At 33.7% G+C, this 21,093-nt stretch overlaps 1 protein-coding gene and 1 long non-coding RNA gene across 19 annotated transcripts in view; one reads left to right on the top strand and one right to left on the bottom strand.

Annotated features, from left to right (window-relative positions):
• The window catches only part of LOC129755131 (uncharacterized), a 24,951-nt gene extending 16,302 nt beyond the window's left edge, over positions 1 to 8,649 (bottom strand). For 12 of the 18 annotated variants that reach the window (XR_008739192.1, XR_008739191.1, XR_008739176.1 and 9 more), the window contains exon 1: positions 6,367 to 7,154. The gene's annotated coding sequence lies outside the window, so the exon portion shown is untranslated. Of the gene's footprint in view, positions 1 to 4,936; positions 5,125 to 5,692; positions 6,334 to 6,366; positions 7,156 to 8,080 lie in introns of those variants that run through there. The other 6 variants (XR_008739178.1, XR_008739182.1, XR_008739183.1 and 3 more) reach the window with 6 other exon arrangements.
• Positions 8,650 to 10,726: 2,077 nt separating this feature from the next.
• Positions 10,727 to 11,771, top strand: LOC129757471 (uncharacterized). Its single transcript, XR_008739714.1, has 2 exons — positions 10,727 to 11,209; positions 11,274 to 11,771. It is a non-coding gene; the product is annotated as an uncharacterized LOC129757471 (long non-coding RNA).
• The last annotated feature ends 9,322 nt before the right edge of the window (positions 11,772 to 21,093 follow it).

The raw sequence follows: 21,093 nt of genomic DNA, 5'->3' as shown, positions 1-21,093 counted from the left end.
TAAGTATTTGCCTTTTTTTTCCAGCGAAAATTTTTGGAAAACAAAAACATTCAACATCTGGTTGAATGTGAACCGAAACAGGCCAGTGATTTTGTCCTGGGGCCATAACAATAGTGGCATGTTGTGCAGTTTGTTGATTGAAGTCGAAAAGTAAACATTCATCGTCATCATCCACCAAGTGTTCATAAAATTCATCGTCAACCTCTAAATCGTCTAATTGTAAATTCGAATTCACCTCTTGTTCAAAGCCAGAAAAGGGTTGATTATTCCTAATATTACCTTCGTCACTTGAAGCAACTTGATTTTCACCGTCAACTAAATTTATGACATTGTTCTGATTGATTTCTTCCGTGAGAGTTCTCATTCCATAAGAAGAAACTTGTATATCATGTCTTTTGTATAATTCAGTATTTTTCAAGTAATCAAGAGCTTCTGATACATATGACACACGGACCAATCCACTTATATATGTGGAAGAGTGACCCATATGTCGTTTGAATTCCACCGGTATAGGTATAACATCAAGATTATTTAGTTGTCTTGGCAAAGACGAAACCATTAGGGGCACACTACTAGGCACATGAATTGCACTCCCTTTCATTCCAAGCTGTGGATTACAAGCACGTTTTGACATGAGAACAACCTTTTGGAAAGCAACATAAGGAGAAACTATTCTTTCTTCAATATCATTAAGTCTTGTAATGCATTCGGGAACCGGCGGTAATTTTAAGCCCCAACTTGAAGCAAGCTTGGGAATTTTACCTTCTTTTACATATTTAATGCAAGTTTTACACAGAAAATTACAAGAATTTTGAAAATAATAATTCAAGGTTTGTGAATCGCAAGTATTCTGAACGTTTTCGTTTTTCAGAATTTTATCAATTATCTGTTTAGAAATTTTTTGAACACTCTTAAAGAAAAATGAACCCTCGCAGCTTGCGCATACATAACTGGGCATCTGCTTTCTATTCTCAATGAATTCCCTTATTGATTTCGATTGAATATCATTCGAACGAATTAGAAGGTTGTAGTATTTGTCTCGATGAGCTATGAATTCATTCATTCTTTGCTCCCGTCGTGATAATCTGTTGCGTGCATTTTCATTAACATGATACGTTTCATTGCTTCTCTGTAAACGTATATTCAACAAATTTGAAGGATTCGGCACAGCTTGGACGTTTACGTGTCTTAAAACGTTTTTCTGCTAATTTGCATAAAATATTATTCTTCTCTCTTGCATAGTATTCCATGTTTTCATTTCTTATCTTACGCATACGAAATCTGTTTATTTTTTTTTCATTTTCGTAATAGCTCATATCTGCTCTTATTTCTCGAATCCTTTTAGCATTTTTTTCTCGAATGATTGAAGAAATTTCAATATCTCTTCTTTTCCTCTGATATCGAAACTGTATTTTTTGTTGTTCTTGGCTCTTCATATGAGTTATCTTCGTTTACAATAGGATAAGCATAATCATCAATTGCTTCTGCATGATTCAAAATTTCTCTTTGTCGATTTTCTTCACTGTAACAATTTTGATTTGTTTGTATTTCTTCCAAAATTGTTGCGTTTGGTTGATTAGAAAAACTGACATCTGATTTTCTTTTTTGCTCATTTATAACGGAAGCAAGTTTTTTAATGTACTTTTGCTTATTGTGTAAACGAAGTTTTTTTGCTTTGTATTCCGATGAATATTTTTTGGTGCGAGACATGTTTAAAAACTGAAATAAAAAATTTGAAAAAGTTTCAAGTTTAATATTTAGATTCGTTTAATTCTAACCAATGTTTATAAAAAAGAAATCATTAATTTAAATAAAATTAATTGAATATTATAAAATAAGGCAATCGTGATAAATTTAGTTAATCACCGAACGCTTTGAATTCTATCATTTTCAGAAAAAAGTTTTGATCTTTATTGATTATTTCGGAACGAAATTTGAATAAATTAGTTATAAATTTAGTAACCATAAAATAACCATATTTCTCATCAAAATAACTTCAAATGTGTTTGAAATCAAATAAACACCATTGCAGTATCCGAACAAAGTCATCTTATAAATGAGTGGGTGGAAACTTAAAATTAAAGGAAAGCTATTATAACTTAATAAAAATACAAAAACAAAAAATATATTTACGACCCTTAGAGCCAAAGGGGTATAGATGCATAAAAGAATAATTCGAGAAAACACGCTTTTAAGTTGTCGTTTTTTGGTCATTTTCCACATATATTATTCAAAAATAGGTATTTTTGTTTCAAACGTAGAAGTGTTTAAGTAAATAGACTTAAAATTACCCCGATAAAATTACCAAATTCATATTGAAATGTAAAAAATTGTAAAGTATTGCTAACTCAAAATCGACCATATTTGCAATTATACCCCTTTGGCTCTGATGTCTTTTTTCAATCCAAATATTGAATATCAATCGATAATGTCAATATAATTTGTTCCGATAACACGATTTTAAAATAGAAACCAATCGAGGCGCCAGGATCAGATGAACATCATTTTCATTGGAATAATTAAATTTGACAGGTTTCCAAATTTAAGCCAAATACCATTTAAAGTACACAAAGGTAAGTAGGACGGTTTTTCATATAGTACAACTTAAATCTTTTAAGAAAATCAACAGTGGATCTATTTAGACAAAACTACGATCAATTTGATGCAGAATATGTTGTATACTAATACAGAAGATATAAGTATGATCGAGATAAGTTATCTCATTTTTCCTAGAATTTGTCGTCCCTCTGCTAGGTCCAGTGTTGACACAACTCGCGAAAGTTATCACTAGAACTAATGAACCGCTGGTTTCTTCACTTACTCTGCTTTATAAGGTAAGTAGGGATGGTAGATTTTCTCTATCTTCTGAATGATAGGATTGTTTCAATGTAAAGTTTGTCGCCAAGAACCCGCTAGATTAAAAATGCAATTGAAAATGATGCACATCATCTCGACATATCAGTTATAATTAAAAGTAAACCAAAAATCGCTGAAAACACCCGTTATTGTCGTAATCGTATCCGTTTCACAGTTATTAGATAGATTAAAAATGAATTAAACATTCTAAATTAAAAATTTGAAAAATAGTGCCCCGTGATGTTCAAACATTCATCGTCCCCAAATACCCCGGTGTACCTTTTAAGATGCAGGAAGACGATTGTGATTGATTGAGGCTAAATAAAATTGAACGAGATTTCGAAATCTGTAGAAATAACAGCTTATTTCAAAAATTCAAAAATTTGATTATTTTATCATGTTTTCGAATATTCAAAACACATAAAAATCTCCAATAAAAATACCATGGATTTGACTAGACTATTTGTTGTAAATGTAAAACGTTAAAAATATTCATTACCTTTTCGAGATATTTGGAATAAAAGCAAATGCTCTCGTGAGCTTTCATTACGTCGAATAACACAAAATTTGAAAAGCTGAGAATTTCACTTAATATTCTGTATTATTGCATCGTCGACCCACATGGTTGAAATAGCTACTGATAAAGGCTTCAATATTCTGTATTATTGCATCGTCGACACACATGATTGAAATAGCTACTGTTCAAGTTTCAAAATGAGAGTTCGGCTGCCCCAGAACCAACAAAACAGCCTGACGCTGTAACTCCTACCACCAGCCACCCGAATTCTAATTCCCAGACTAAGGAAAGGGGTAGCAGTGACAAAAAGTGAACACAGGGGCAAACATGTATCATTCGCCCCGAAGTATTAAGTGATTTTCATGTGTACTTCACAATAAGGCAACATGTTGCATAAGTGATCGCTGTACAGTGTCAGTTTACTGCCCGCAACATTGCCGAACATGTGATATCTGTCCGAAACATTATAAATCCGGGACTGCAAAAAGCTTGACTTCCGAGCCGTACAAAATAGCCTCTATATTCCCCGCAAGCAAAAGCTTCTCTGATCAATATAAGGTACACCGGGGCAAGTGCAAACGTTCAAATTTTCTGTGTTACAAAAAAAGTAAAAAATATTTCTTCTTCTAGAAAATGTTGTTTAGACCCAAACAAACAATCTGACATAGATAAACTAAACTTTCTTTAAATTTTTCACTAAAAACACGGCATTGTTTGATCACACACGAATTCAAGTACGTACTAGACATGAACAGTGTGTTTTTGTTTTGCATATTTTGGCTACAAAAAAGGGCATTCAAATCCGATTTTTCGTTAAAATGTGAGTGTTTGAGAACGATATTCAAGTGAAAGCAGAACATTTATGATAAATTTTTAGTAAACCCCGAAAGTTGTGAACGTAATATTCGCTCTTGTTAAACCACACTGCGGGGCAAGTGCAAACGACACTACCAGGGTAAGTGCAAACGCACCTTTAAGCCATGTAACATCAGCCATTTCAGAAAATTCATCACCAAAATAGTTCAGCATTATATTAAAATGGTCAGAAGGGGGTATCCAAAGTGTTGTATCTGAAGCGAATGTTCATAGTTCCGCAATGCCTTAGTAAATGAAGGTCTTTTGCTTAAAACAACAGTCACCAAAAATGGAGTTCCAAAAAGTTATCAATATTGCAAGAAAACAGCAAATATATAAATAAAAGTTGATAAAACATACCGGAACATGTATTCAATTCATTTTAGGACCGATATACTGACTCATCTGTGAATTAGTTTGGAAAAAGTATTGCGTTTGCACTTGCCCCCAATCCTAAATAAGTCTTAGAAGGTGTTATGGCAATTATGAAAAACGAAAAAAAAACCTAAGAGGCCGGGTGTTTCGAAGTCAGCAACTCTGATCCTAGCGCCTCAATGATTTGAACGTAGTTCATTAAAAACAAGTTAATCAGAAGTTTAATCAGAAATCGAATCTGGACCTCAAACCCTTATATTTTAACTAAATAACTCAACTAAAATCAAAAAAAATAAATCGAATTGTTGCATAATAAAAAGTTAATGTACGTACCTTATACGCACCAACAATAGTTAAGGCACCAACAATAGTTAAGGCACCAACAATAGTTAAGGCACCAACAATCGACTTTCCACGCACTGGTACTTTTCTTTTTGTATCTATTTCACCGTTATTTACAAGAATAAAATGTAGACAACTTTCAGCGCCAATTCGAAGTGAAATAAATGGAGGCTGCCAGCCTGAAAAAGGGATGTATAGAATTGCTGTCAGTCAACCTGCCAGTCAGTCAACACAACGCCTACCTATATGCTGTTAAGTATTACACTGTGATCAAGAAAACCAAAATTCGGAAGATAGTTAATCCAAAATTAATCTGATAATACATTTTATAATAGCGAGCGTTCTACCAAGGAGTTAAAATTTGTATTTTTAAAAATTATGTTGAAATATTTTACAAATGTGGATGACAAAATATAATTATGAGTGTAAATCTTAGTTTATTAATACGTACAATATGAATCGTAAATTTCAAATTGCATTCATTATTGTGAATTCAAGATTTTAATTCTAAATTTGAATCTTGATTTTCAATCTGAATTCTGAACTGAATGATGGTTTTTGAATTTGGACTGTGCACTACTACATCTAATTCTATAAACGATGTAAATATCAGCAACGTTAATGAAAATTAAGCTATAATTTTCACTAAAGAGCATACAATTTCAGCGAAATTTTAATATATGGTCATAACACAAAAAATCTTAATTTTGGCTTTCGTATTCAGTGAATCAATTTGGAAGAACTTACGATTTGGTCATCATCGGACACAGGCAACACGTAGCGATTCAAGACAGCTGACACCCTTGCACCCTTGTACGTTTTCCTTCTTTGTGTTGTTGAACGAATATGTAACAAAATTTGAATTCACTTATCCGGAACAATTACCAGAAGACTGTAAGAACGCACGTCATAATTGAATGTCCACCGTTGTCAGCGTAAAATTACGTCCGTTATTGTGCGGCTTAGAATGTAATTTCCTGTGGGAATCGTCCGGATGTTACACAATAATGAATGTTACAATCAAACGTACATTCGAGCGGAGTATCTTAGCACCATTATGCACACTGGTTTGGCCCGGGAGGTTGTTCGCACGGAAGACGCGTTTGTTACCTGAATCTCCAGGACACTGTAAAACTCGAAACGAAGAGTATTTCCCCGCAGAAATAGAACCGGAAAAAGAACCCGAAATTTTACAGACACGGCGCCTAAGGGTTTCCCGTTCGCTCCGCACCACGATGACATTAACAAATTTGAATAGTAATAACCCGGGGTCATTAACAAATATGAATAGTAATAACCCTTATAAAATTGTCGAAAATGTGTACGGGGAAGAAACTGCACTAATTTAAAATATGGTCATAACACAAAAAATCTTAATTTTGGCTTTCGTATTCAGTGGATCAATTTGGGAAGAAACTTACGATTTGGTCATCATCGGACACAAGCAACACGTAGCGATCCAAGACAGCTGACACCCTTGCCGTCCGTCTAATGAGTCTCGTTTTCCTCCTTTGTGTTGTTGAACGAACATGTCACAAAATTTGAATTCACTTATCCGGAACAATTACCGGAAGACTGTCCACCGTTGTCAGCGTAAAATTACGTCCGTTATGTGCGGCTTAGAATGTAATTTCCTGTGGGAATCATCCGGATGTTACACAATAATGAATGTTACAATCAAACGTACATTCGAGCGGAGTATCTTAGCATCATTATGCACACTGGTTTGGCCCGCGAGGTTGTTCGCACGAAAGACGCGTTTGTTACCTGAATCTCCAGGACACTGTAAAACTCGAAACGAAGAGTATTTCCCCGCAGAAATAGAACCGGAAACGGAACCCGACGTTTTACAGACACGGCGCCTAAGGGTTTCCCGTTCGCTCTGCACCACGATGACATTGGTTGATGCCGACCCGCGATGGATTCCGACGCGACGATGAATGACAACTGCGTGTCGGTGTGTGTGAAGGGTCTTACATAAGTTTTGACTTATCGCCGAGGGGCGTCCTAATGGCTTATAGATGCTTCGAGTAATTACTCGTTCAAATCGGTCGTTATGGCATCCCACATGTAAATCTTAGTTTATTAATATGTACATTATGAATCGTGAATTTCAAATTGCATTCATAATTGTGAATTCAAGATTTTAATTCTAAATTTGAATCTTGAATTTCAATCTGAATTCTGAACTGAATGATGATTTTTGAATTTGGACTGTGCGCTACTACACCTTATTCTACAAACGATGTAAATATCAGCAACGTTATTGAAAATTAAACTGTAATTTTCACTAAAGAGCATACAATTGCAGCGAAATTTTTATTCATAGTATCATAATGTTTTAACGCTGTTTTTTATGGTGCGCAACACAAACTCAATACACAGAAGCACACAATTACAATCACATACATGTAAATTTCAATTATTAGCATATTTTATCAGTAAACGCGGAAACTTTTTTGTTGAATTGTGCGTGGGGATCTTAACTATTCCTGTCTTATAGGTTGTACAATGGTGTATAGTTCAAAATGTGGACAAGTACTATAATTTTTGTTAAGAGATGCCTTCAAATAATATAAATTTAAGATATATGATGCAATCCGGAAAGATATTCACATCGGTTGCGGTGGCCCAAGCAGGGATCCAACTTCTTTACTCAAAATAAAAAAAATTCAGAGCGAAAGAAAAAGATACCAAAATGATAATTTTATTCATTTTTCCCGAGAAAATCTATTACATTTGATGAGTTCTTTTCCACGTCAATAGAGGTACGTTAAAAAATTATGATTGAGAAGCCATCAAGTCAAGGAACCATAAGCACTTACGAATTATCAAAATGTTATCCAATAACAAGCTTATCTGCCCTCTCTTAGCACTGTGAGTCAATTCTGGCGAAATTAACTGCTATGTTAGCGCTTATGGTTACTTGGGACAGTCAATATAAAGTCATTTTTACATTGTTGAGGGCTAAGCAGAAAGGCCGGGGTCATTAACAAATATGAATAGTAATAACCCTAATAAAATTATCGAAAATGTGTACGGGGAAGAAACTGCACTAATTTAAAATATGGTCATAACACAAAAAATCCCAATTTTGGCTTTAGTATTCAGTAGATCAATTTGGAAGAAACTTACGATTTGGTCATCATCGGACACAGGCAACACGTAGCGATTCAAGACAGCTGACACCCTTGCCGTCCGTCTTATAAGTCTCGTTTTCCTCCTTTGTGTTGTTGCACGAACGTGTCACAAACTTCGAATTCACTTATCCGGAACAATTACCAGAAGACTGTAAGAACGAACGTCATAATTGAATGTCCACCGTTGTCAGCGTAAAATTACGTCCGTTATCGTGCGCCTTAGAATGTAATTTCCTGTGGGATTCATCCGGGTGTTACACAATAATGAATGTTACAATCAAACGTACATTTGAGCGGAGTATCTTAGCATCATTATGCACACTGGTTTGGCCCGGGAGGTTGTTCGCACGGAAGACGCGTTTGTTAACTGAATCTCCAGGACACGGCGCCTGAGGGTTTCCCGTTCGCTCCGCACCACGATGACATTGGTTGATGCCGACCCGCGATGGATTCCGACGCGACGATGAACAATATCCTTATAATTTTTTAACACCATGAAAATAAAGTAAGTAGAAGCCTGAATTCCATTTGAAATTTTGCTTTTGCCAAAGTGGCGCGCGTTCAAATTAAAACTACACGATGAATTATAAATAGGTAAAAAATGTAAAAGTTTACCAACCATCGTTTTGGTTTGGATCAGAGGTGCCAGGTATCCTGATTTATCAGGATTTGTCCTGACTTCCGAGAGACCGTCCTGATTTTTCAAAAACTTTCGAGTTAACCTGATTTTTTGAAAATTTGTCACTAAAATGTCCTGATTTGTCATAAAAACTTCATGAATATGATCGAATTTGTAGTTAAAGTATGAGAAAATCGAATAAATAGGTTATAAAAAAGTTTAAACCATGGTAATTTTCGGTTCAGATGATATTTACGGTGTTTTTCAATATGAACTACCACCGGCCAGCCAACAAGCTGCGTACTGTGATTGCATAAATCCAGGCGCTTACAGCACTGTCTTGCGCCTTTATTTATGCAATCTAAGCAGAAATTATTATTATTTTCATGAATCAAGAGTGATGCAGTGATGCAGTGAATTTCACTTTTCCAACCCTGGATAATATATTGTGATGGTATGTTTGGCTGGTCTGTAAACTTTCTTAAATTTCCACCATTAAAAAACTTACGATCAAAATCAATTGAGAACATGAATATGAAATAAAGATTACAATATAAAAAAAGGTTCCCAACCATGTGTTTCAAATAATAAAACATTTGCTCTGGGTAACCTATAGAGTGAAGACAGCAAGTAAAGAGTATCAATGATTCTATAACATAGAGTCCAATGATCGGTAAAACATATTTTCAAATTTGTATCTATGTTCATTTTTACAATTTTCAGTTTAGTAAATGGAATGTCGGCCTGGTCTCAACGCATAGGTATATCGGTCATGAAAAACCTACCGATCGAAACCAATTAAAAACATGAATATAAAATTAAAGATAACAATATAAAAAAATTAAAGATTACAATATAAAAAAAAGGTTCCCAACCATGTGTTTGAAATAATTCAACATTTGCTCTGGGTAACCTATGGAGTCAAGACAGCCAGAATAGAGTATCAATGATTCTAACATAGAGTACAATGATCGGTTAAATATATTTTCAAATTTGTATCTATGTTCATTTTTACAATTTTCAGTTTAGTAAATGGAATGTCGGCCTGGTCTCAACGCATATGTATATCGATTATTAAAAAACATACCGATCAAAATCAATTAAGAAGACGAATATAAAATTAAAGATTACAATATAAAAAAAAGGTTCCCAACCATGTGTTTCAAATAATTCAACATTTGCTCTGGATAACCTATCGAGTCAAGACAGCAAGAATAGAGTATCTATGATTCTAACATAGAGTACAATGATCGGTTAAATATATTTTCAAATTTGTATCTATGTTCATTTTTACAATTTTCAGTTTAGTAAATGGTTAGTCGGCCTGGTCTACACGCATAGGTGTATCGATCAAAATCGATTTAAAAGGCGAATATAACATAACAAATACAATTTCAAAAAATACAATATCAAAAAAAGGTCCCCAACAATGTGTTTCAAATATTTCTACGTTTGCTCTGTATAACCTGTGACATAAGTGACAAAATGACAACATTGAAAATATTGATATTTCAAAGTTGTCAAAATGTTTAATTTCTATAGTTAATTCGATCGATTATTGTAACCTACGTTGAAGCATCGTATTTTAGTCTAGCAGTTGTAATTTTACTCAATTATTTTTTCAAATTATTCGCTTCCTTTACTTGAAAGGTTGAATTATTTGAAACACATGGTTAGGCATCTTTTTTAAAAATTATACTCTTCATTTTTAGAGCTCTTATATTTTATAGATATATGATCATAATGTCATAGAAATGGGATCATACAAGATATTCCAGTATTCAATCATTCAACAATTTTCAATAAGTTTACAATTATGTTATTATTTATGTGAATTATTTATTATGTTAATTATTTCAAAATACTTTTATCCTATAAAAAATTTTGAATCTTAATTTCGGTCTCTAGAAAATCAGGACAAATCCTGATAAATCAGGTTACCTGGCACCTCTGAGTACAAGAGAAACAACATCAACAACTGAACAATTGTAATGCACGTCAGAGGTGCCAGGTGTCCTGACTTTTCAGGACTTGTCCTGACTTTCGAGAGGTTGTCAAAATCTATTTTGGCTTTGGAAAAACAATTATAAGGCCATATACTCTGGGGAAATGCCATTACCAGAACAATTTGTTTTCTCTAACTCAATTTTGCTCTTCTTATAGCCAAAAGGCTTTCTCCAGATCTACCAAAACTCGAAAATAACGGTTGTTGCAAATCACAGTGTAAACAAAAAAACAAAAATAATTCGTGATTCAAATTTGATTCCTGTTGTTCTTAAATACTCTGCAGTGAGAACAGCTACCGAAAGCTAATTTCCTCGTAACTTTTAGAAAAAAAAGTTTGATATTTTCTGTCCACCGCCGGATCCGTTGTTCAAACATTCCAAGAGTAATTAGCATTCCGGCAAACTGCTTCAGAAAGTTCGAGCACGAAGTTGTCTTCCTCCTGAAAAATCGGAACCATAAAATCTTCAGAAATGGTTATCAACTTTTCGGAATTAACAGGTAAATAACTCCAAAATTATTGTATTTATCACACAGAAATTAAAAAGCAATATGTATGTTTTAGATGTTTCGGAATACGGCTTGTTCGCTGAAAGTGATCGGAATAAAACCGGCGAGTATAGCTGTGTGCTGCTGAATTCTTCTCTATTCATTAGGAACAAATACCGCCACCGGATCATCTCAGAATCATGGAAGTGTTTATGCATAAAATCTTTGAAATGGACAGCGGAAGATGGATTACGATACTGCTAATTAATGGATACCTACATTCGAGTTGGATGAAAAAAGTACTACTTCCGGGAACAGAAACAGCTACGATTTTTTACATGTTCCGAATTGAAAGGGCAGCTTAACTCCATTTTAAATTAATAATTCAATAGTGAAAGTGAATTCAACATTGTGATAAAATTTTATTTGATAATTAAGAATACAGAATTTAAAAACATTTATTTTTTATCTTTGCTACTTAAAGATCTGTTTGATAGGTATCTTACGAACACATTCGAAGCTTCTTTGGGGGGTCCAATTCCGATAGCAAATAAAAGTTTACAGTCGATTCTTGCATGCTTGTTTCTTACAGAATGTGATCACTTAACACTTGAGCAGAACAATTACTGACGGCCTGGTTAAACTCTGAAGAAAAATGTTCGTGTTTCGAAATCCACCCGTGTTGTGCAACCCAGCAGGCCCACAAAAACTTGATCAGCAAGCTCCGTAAGAGTGTTCTGCTACTGAAAATATCCTGCTCGAGTCTTGCCTTCGATAGCTAATCAACGAATTGATGATTATTATTCCTCGTTTTAAATTTTTACCACCACAAAAGTTTACTTCGCCAGTACATATTTCGAACACTTATTTTTGTATACATCCGATCGAAATTGAAATGTCAATTCTCGTTAGTTTTGTATAATGCAATTTGGTCTTGTTCAAGTGCTGCATTCATCGGTGGTTTTTTACTTGCTGTATAGCGAATTTCGAAACCTATATAAAGTTGAATGATAAAACTAACCTTGGACTTGACAGGTGATTTATAAAAACAGTTGTATAGAGGTCGTGTAACTATCCTGAAGATAGATTATATAATGGTTTTCCCGAAATACGCTTTACAGCTTTTAGATCTTTCTCAACCCCTTTAAAAAACATCTTATTTATTTTATAAAACCATTGAGATTTCAAAATGTTACTTGAGAGTATCAATGATTCTAGCATAGAGTCCAACGATCGGTAAAGTATGTTTTCAAATTTGAATATATAATCAATTTTGAAATTTTCAGTTTAAAAAATGGTTTGTCGGCCTGGTCTGCATGCCTAGGTATATAGATAATAAAAAAAGCATACCGATCAAAATCAATTAAGAACATGAATATAAAATTAAAGATTACAATATAAAAAAAGGTTCCCAACCATGTGTTTCAAATAATTCAACATTTGCTCTGGGTAACTTATGAAGTGAAAACAGCGAAAAATAAGTAGCAATGATTCTAACATAGAGTCCAATGATCGGTAAAACATATTTTCAAATTTTTATATATGATCATTTTTGAAATTTTTAGTTTAGTAAATGGTTAGTCAGTTTAGTAAAAATAAGAACATGAATATAAAATTAAAGATTACAATATAAAAAAAAGGTCCCAACCATGTGTTTCAAATACTTCAACTTTTGCTCTGGATAACCTATCGAGTCAAGACAGCAAGAAAATAATATCTTTGATTCTAACATAGAGTCCAATGATCGGTAAAATATATTTTCAAATTTGTATATATGAGCCCTCCAGGATCATAGGGGTGCAAGTGCCAAAATCATCAATTTTGAGTTAAGTATAACCAACGGTTTTTTTATGTTTCAATGTACATCTGGTGCAAAACTTAAATTTTTTATAATTTTTTTTGAACACTTTTTTGATTGAATAAAAATTGCTCGAATTCGAAAAATATATGAAAAATTGAGCACCTGTACAACTTTGAAGCGCGTTTTCTCGAATCTATCATTTAGACACTTGTACCCCTCTGATCCCAAGCGCCTTTTATAATAATATTTGAAATTTTCAATTTGGTAAATGATATGTCGGACTGGTCTCAACGCATAATTATATCGATCATAAAAAAACCATACCGATCAAAATCAATCAAGAAGACGAATATAAAATTAAAAATTACAATATAAAAAAATATCTCAATGTCAACTTTTTTAACCTTATTATATTTTTTTCATGAGAACTACCATTATGATTGCAGTTTTTCCGATAATTCATTCAAAAGCAAAAATATTAAATAATTAATTAAGTAACCATTAAAATGGTAAATGAAAATGAGCGTGTGAAGAAATTGATATGGTGTGCTTCGTTCTCCCACACGCGCCCCTTCGTCGTTTTGTCCTTCACAGAGCAACCTGAATATAATGTTGGGAGAATCTCGAAGTAACAATCACTTTCGTACCATGCAGTGTGGGCATGACGTACTCATCAACGACTTCACTGATTTCGGGGTCGTACCCCTTGGTGAAAACCATTTTTAACTTTATGTTTTGGAACTTCGGTTCCGAAATTTTTGATATGGTTCGGTTTCGAACTGAACCATTACAATGAAAAAATTAAACCTTTGGCCGGGAAAATTTAAACTGCGGTCTTCCTCCCACACGGTTTCTGTCACGATGACATCAAACCTGAGTGGGAGTGAAGCCTGTCTGTTCTCCCTTCCACACATAGACAGATCCATACTTTGAGATAGCATGCGAGTATCTATGACGTCACGTATAATTTGACGTCATAGACACGATAATCTTGATTTTAGTGATTGCTGGTTGTGGCTAGCAAGCCAAATTGACACGTTTTTTGGAGTGATGATTTGATGATAATTACTATGAAAATTTATTTTTCAAACTATTTTGTTTTTTTTTCTTTCTTTTATAGGACGAAGAAGAAAAAAAATCAAATTTTTTAAGCTAAAAATCATTTTTATTGTACTGCCCAGTTTCGCAAAAACGTGCAAAAAAGTTTATAAAAAATCACACCAATACACACAAATACACAGACATCGTCTGAACTCGACGAGCTGATTCGATAGGTACCTATAAAGGTATATCTAAGACCCATAATTAATGATCTCCAAAATCGACCGATAACTATACCTTTCTGAAAGAAAGGCAAAAAAGGTCCCAACCATGTGTTTCAAATACTTCAACTTTTGCTCTGGATAACCTATCGAGTCAAGACAGCAAGAAAATAATATCTTTGATTCTAACATAGAGTCCAATGATCGGTAAAATATATTTTCAAATTTGTATATATGAGCCCTCCAGGATCATAGGGGTGCAAGTGCCAAAATCATCAATTTTGAGTTAAGTATAACCAACGGTTTTTTTATGTTTCAATGTACATCTGGTGCAAAACTTAAATTTTTTATAATTTTTTTTGAACACTTTTTTGATTGAATAAAAATTGCTCGAATTCGAAAAATATATGAAAAATTGAGCACCTGTACAACTTTGAAGCGCGTTTTCTCGAATCTATCATTTAGACACTTGTACCCCTCTGATCCCAAGCGCCTTTTATAATAATATTTGAAATTTTCAATTTGGTAAATGATATGTCGGACTGGTCTCAACGCATAATTATATCGATCATAAAAAAACCATACCGATCAAAATCAATCAAGAAGACGAATATAAAATTAAAAATTACAATATAAAAAAATATCTCAATGTCAACTTTTTTAACCTTATTATATTTTTTTCATGAGAACTACCATTATGATTGCAGTTTTTCCGATAATTCATTCAAAAGCAAAAATATTAAATAATTAATTAAGTAACCATTAAAATGGTAAATGAAAATGAGCGTGTGAAGAAATTGATATGGTGTGCTTCGTTCTCCCACACGCGCCCCTTCGTCGTTTTGTCCTTCACAGAGCAACCTGAATATAATGTTGGGAGAATCTCGAAGTAACAATCACTTTCGTACCATGCAGTGTGGGCATGACGTACTCATCAACGACTTCACTGATTTCGGGGTCGTACCCCTTGGTGAAAACCATTTTTAACTTTATGTTTTGGAACTTCGGTTCCGAAATTTTTGATATGGTTCGGTTTCGAACTGAACCATTACAATGAAAAAATTAAACCTTTGGCCGGGAAAATTTAAACTGCGGTCTTCCTCCCACACGGTTTCTGTCACGATGACATCAAACCTGAGTGGGAGTGAAGCCTGTCTGTTCTCCCTTCCACACATAGACAGATCCATACTTTGAGATAGCATGCGAGTATCTATGACGTCACGTATAATTTGACGTCATAGACACGATAATCTTGATTTTAGTGATTGCTGGTTGTGGCTAGCAAGCCAAATTGACACGTTTTTTGGAGTGATGATTTGATGATAATTACTATGAAAATTTATTTTTCAAACTATTTTGTTTTTTTTTCTTTCTTTTATAGGACGAAGAAGAAAAAAAATCAAATTTTTTAAGCTAAAAATCATTTTTATTGTACTGCCCAGTTTCGCAAAAACGTGCAAAAAAGTTTATAAAAAATCACACCAATACACACAAATACACAGACATCGTCTGAACTCGACGAGCTGATTCGATAGGTACCTATAAAGGTATATCTAAGACCCATAATTAATGATCTCCAAAATCGACCGATAACTATACCTTTCTGAAAGAAAGGCAAAAAGGTTCCCAACCATGTGTTTCAAATAATTCAACATTTGCTCTGGGTAACTTATGAAGTGAAAACAGCGAAAAATAAGTAGCAATGATTCTAACATAGAGTCCAATGATCGGTAAAACATATTTTCAAATTTTTATATATGATCATTTTTGAAATTTTTAGTTTAGTAAATGGTTAGTCAGTTTAGTAAAAATAAGAACATGAATATAAAATTAAAGATTACAATATAAAAAAAAGGTCCCAACCATGTGTTTCAAATACTTCAACTTTTGCTCTGGATAACCTATCGAGTCAAGACAGCAAGAAAATAATATCTTTGATTCTAACATAGAGTCCAATGATCGGTAAAATATATTTTCAAATTTGTATATATGAGCCCTCCAGGATCATAGGGGTGCAAGTGCCAAAATCATCAATTTTGAGTTAAGTATAACCAACGGTTTTTTTATGTTTCAATGTACATCTGGTGCAAAACTTAAATTTTTTATAATTTTTTTTGAACACTTTTTTGATTGAATAAAAATTGCTCGAATTCGAAAAATATATGAAAAATTGAGCACCTGTACAACTTTGAAGCGCGTTTTCTCGAATCTATCATTTAGACACTTGTACCCCTCTGATCCCAAGCGCCTTTTATAATAATATTTGAAATTTTCAATTTGGTAAATGATATGTCGGACTGGTCTCAACGCATAATTATATCGATCATAAAAAAACCATACCGATCAAAATCAATCAAGAAGACGAATATAAAATTAAAAATTACAATATAAAAAAATATCTCAATGTCAACTTTTTTAACCTTATTATATTTTTTTCATGAGAACTACCATTATGATTGCAGTTTTTCCGATAATTCATTCAAAAGCAAAAATATTAAATAATTAATTAAGTAACCATTAAAATGGTAAATGAAAATGAGCGTGTGAAGAAATTGATATGGTGTGCTTCGTTCTCCCACACGCGCCCCTTCGTCGTTTTGTCCTTCACAGAGCAACCTGAATATAATGTTGGGAGAATCTCGAAGTAACAATCACTTTCGTACCATGCAGTGTGGGCATGACGTACTCATCAACGACTTCACTGATTTCGGGGTCGTACCCCTTGGTGAAAACCATTTTTAACTTTATGTTTTGGAACTTCGGTTCCGAAATTTTTGATATGGTTCGGTTTCGAACTGAACCATTACAATGAAAAAATTAAACCTTTGGCCGGGAAAATTTAAACTGCGGTCTTCCTCCCACACGGTTTCTGTCACGATGACATCAAACCTGAGTGGGAGTGAAGCCTGTCTGTTCTCCCTTCCACACATAGACAGATCCATACTTTGAGATAGCATGCGAGTATCTATGACGTCACGTATAATTTGACGTCATAGACACGATAATCTTGATTTTAGTGATTGCTGGTTGTGGCTAGCAAGCCAAATTGACACGTTTTTTGGAGTGATGATTTGATGATAATTACTATGAAAATTTATTTTTCAAACTATTTTGTTTTTTTTTCTTTCTTTTATAGGACGAAGAAGAAAAAAAATCAAATTTTTTAAGCTAAAAATCATTTTTATTGTACTGCCCAGTTTCGCAAAAACGTGCAAAAAAGTTTATAAAAAATCACACCAATACACACAAATACACAGACATCGTCTGAACTCGACGAGCTGATTCGATAGGTACCTATAAAGGTATATCTAAGACCCATAATTAATGATCTCCAAAATCGACCGATAACTATACCTTTCTGAAAGAAAGGCAAAAAAGGTCCCAACCATGTGTTTCAAATACTTCAACTTTTGCTCTGGATAACCTATCGAGTCAAGACAGCAAGAAAATAATATCTTTGATTCTAACATAGAGTCCAATGATCGGTAAAATATATTTTCAAATTTGTATATATGAGCCCTCCAGGATCATAGGGGTGCAAGTGCCAAAATCATCAATTTTGAGTTAAGTATAACCAACGGTTTTTTTATGTTTCAATGTACATCTGGTGCAAAACTTAAATTTTTTATAATTTTTTTTGAACACTTTTTTGATTGAATAAAAATTGCTCGAATTCGAAAAATATATGAAAAATTGAGCACCTGTACAACTTTGAAGCGCGTTTTCTCGAATCTATCATTTAGACACTTGTACCCCTCTGATCCCAAGCGCCTTTTATAATAATATTTGAAATTTTCAATTTGGTAAATGATATGTCGGACTGGTCTCAACGCATAATTATATCGATCATAAAAAAACCATACCGATCAAAATCAATCAAGAAGACGAATATAAAATTAAAAATTACAATATAAAAAAATATCTCAATGTCAACTTTTTTAACCTTATTATATTTTTTTCATGAGAACTACCATTATGATTGCAGTTTTTCCGATAATTCATTCAAAAGCAAAAATATTAAATAATTAATTAAGTAACCATTAAAATGGTAAATGAAAATGAGCGTGTGAAGAAATTGATATGGTGTGCTTCGTTCTCCCACACGCGCCCCTTCGTCGTTTTGTCCTTCACAGAGCAACCTGAATATAATGTTGGGAGAATCTCGAAGTAACAATCACTTTCGTACCATGCAGTGTGGGCATGACGTACTCATCAACGACTTCACTGATTTCGGGGTCGTACCCCTTGGTGAAAACCATTTTTAACTTTATGTTTTGGAACTTCGGTTCCGAAATTTTTGATATGGTTCGGTTTCGAACTGAACCATTACAATGAAAAAATTAAACCTTTGGCCGGGAAAATTTAAACTGCGGTCTTCCTCCCACACGGTTTCTGTCACGATGACATCAAACCTGAGTGGGAGTGAAGCCTGTCTGTTCTCCCTTCCACACATAGACAGATCCATACTTTGAGATAGCATGCGAGTATCTATGACGTCACGTATAATTTGACGTCATAGACACGATAATCTTGATTTTAGTGATTGCTGGTTGTGGCTAGCAAGCCAAATTGACACGTTTTTTGGAGTGATGATTTGATGATAATTACTATGAAAATTTATTTTTCAAACTATTTTGTTTTTTTTTCTTTCTTTTATAGGACGAAGAAGAAAAAAAATCAAATTTTTTAAGCTAAAAATCATTTTTATTGTACTGCCCAGTTTCGCAAAAACGTGCAAAAAAGTTTATAAAAAATCACACCAATACACACAAATACACAGACATCGTCTGAACTCGACGAGCTGATTCGATAGGTACCTATAAAGGTATATCTAAGACCCATAATTAATGATCTCCAAAATCGACCGATAACTATACCTTTCTGAAAGAAAGGCAAAAACGTTCGATTTTGGCAACATTCGATTTTGGCAACATTCGATTTTGGCAACATAAAATTTACGGGCGTGTTGCCAAAAACGAACGGGGTCTGTACAAAAAAACTGACCAGAAATTCAAAGATTTTAACGATCGATGAAAGTAAGTTCTCTAATTTAATACTAATGGATTCATTATTGTGATTTCGGGTGGCAATAAATGTACAGCTCTTTGAACTTTGAATCTCTGATGTTTAATAAGTGAATTTTAAATTCTCTAAATATAGGTTATGTAAGACAAGAGAGAGAAGTATAAATTTGTAGTTCTTACATTTAGTTTATCCTTTTATTGCATAAAGGATTCTGCATTCTACCACTTTCATCGACGATACGAGACTGTTTAATATATATAAAATTAATAGTTACCAGTTGAAAGTTAATACGTTATTTGTGGTTATCTCGTGAATGTAACTTTCTGTGTTGAGAAATGATCGTGTGGCAAACTAACTCCTACGTTTTGGAAACTGGGCTCTAAGCTAAGAAATACAAATTAACAATTTATAAAGTGCAATACAAGGCACTTGAATAGTAAGTACTCACCAATTCTAAATAAGAAATATTGAATTTTTAAGAACTAATAATTCCACGATGCGGCGATCTGAGCACAACTTATTATTTCTTCCTGCTATTATGCCGTTCGTTTTTACATCTAGGCGTGAATCACTTTTGGTGAACCCTGGAATGCGTTACTGACGAGGAGCTTCTTCACACTTACACAAATCTAGTTTAACCATTTTACAGATTTTTAAATGTATTTTCAATTTTTTTTTATGAGTGTGTGAATTGTTTGTATTCTACAAACAGACCTACATTATTTTGTTATTGCTTTGTTTGTTGGATCTACGACCCACCGTTTAATGCAAAATGCATCGATCATGAATGGAAAATGAACAAAAAAAAATTCACCACGATCAGGAATCGAACTCGAGTCTTCTGATTACCTCTTCGACACCTTACCAATAGGCCAAATCGTCAGATGAAATTAGTCAAGCTGAAGCTCTATAATTCAGTTGACTTCATCGAGCTGAATCCGCTGCTGGATTCTACGGCAGAAAATATCCAATTAATGGTGCTTATACTGCCCCCGAGGAGATTCTCATTATGCCTCTATAGTGACCGATTTTCAGCTTTCGACAGCAAATTTTAATATGCATTTTTAAACGTTTTTATCTGCTTTCTTAAGTTTCAGCTAGTAAGAAAATAGACTTTTTTAGTGTCTGAACACGAAACAATGATGTAACTCTCATACTATAGATATTTTCCCAAGTGTCCTCCTTAGGGTGACCAGTATGCCCTTATCTTCCCTACGAGTACTAAGTTATATCTCATTTTGATATGAAAAAAATGAATATCAAAATATCTCGTCATGATAATTTTGCTATTCTCTTCTGATCGGAGAAACCATAACCATAATCAAACAGCTTGCTTCGACATTTGAAGAGAGAGTCAGAACGAAAACTAACATCCATTTTCTAGCCTGCTCAGGTAGAGCAGTTAGTAAAGGCACGCAACTGATAATATGGGTAGGGATAAGACAAGCGCTGAGTTCGAATTTCATATCCCGATTTTTTTTTCTTACGTTTCCTATAAGATTTTGTTTAAATTATATCAACGGTTGATATGGTTTAGTTATGATTGCATAGATATTTTGATATAATTTGAGATATTTTAACATCCTATGAGTACTAACTGAGTGAGTAACTTTATAAATTACTCATCCAGATAGAAAAAAAAAATTAATATCAAAGTCTCTCATGATGTTATTATTTTATTTTTCTCTCCTGATCGGATGTGCACTGGCTGAGTTCCCATCAACAGTTTCCGCCATCTGAGAAAAACAAACATCCTGGTGAGCGACCCAACCACCAGATTTGTCTTCCAACTTCCAAAGGACATTCTA

This window comes from Uranotaenia lowii, chromosome 3 (assembly GCF_029784155.1).
Source record: "Uranotaenia lowii strain MFRU-FL chromosome 3, ASM2978415v1, whole genome shotgun sequence".
NCBI classification, from domain to species: Eukaryota; Metazoa; Arthropoda; class Insecta; order Diptera; family Culicidae; genus Uranotaenia; species Uranotaenia lowii.
The sequence above is the reverse complement of the archived record's forward strand: the minus strand, read 5'-3'. Positions and strand labels throughout refer to the sequence as shown.